Source organism: Penaeus monodon, chromosome 24, assembly GCF_015228065.2.
Source record: "Penaeus monodon isolate SGIC_2016 chromosome 24, NSTDA_Pmon_1, whole genome shotgun sequence".
NCBI classification, from domain to species: Eukaryota; Metazoa; Arthropoda; class Malacostraca; order Decapoda; family Penaeidae; genus Penaeus; species Penaeus monodon.
In genome coordinates, this window is record NC_051409.1 from 16,607,436 (window position 1) to 16,607,810 (window position 375).

The window sequence follows — 375 nt, forward strand, 5'->3', positions numbered from 1 at the left end:
CGTAGAATGTGAGCCGATCATCTGATAATCATATACAGGATTTGCTGTAAATAGTGACTGAAATCTGTTTACGCTGAAGACAAATATAATTACCTGATATAGATAATTAGATGTAACGAGTCAATGTGTGTGATATGGGGTGAAGAAAATGGAAACATATTTATCAAACAGACACGCCCATGCAGCTTCCAGTAAAGGAGAACAAAATAAACTAACACGTCACACAGAGTATTCACAAAAACAAGGTTCACACACTCGCTCTCCCAAAGCATTTATAAAAAATTTCGCCGTATGTATTAATCTCAAAGCACCAAAAACAAAAAGGGAAAAGAAAATATTCAACACAGAAAACCACGTAACCTCGCGCTCTTGTAT

At 36.0% G+C, this 375-nt stretch overlaps 1 protein-coding gene across 1 annotated transcript in view; it reads right to left on the bottom strand.

Annotated features, from left to right (window-relative positions):
• The window catches only part of LOC119588629, a gene marked incomplete at its 5' end in the record, with an annotated part of 218,878 nt that overhangs the window by 9,833 nt on the left and 208,670 nt on the right, over window positions 1-375 (bottom strand).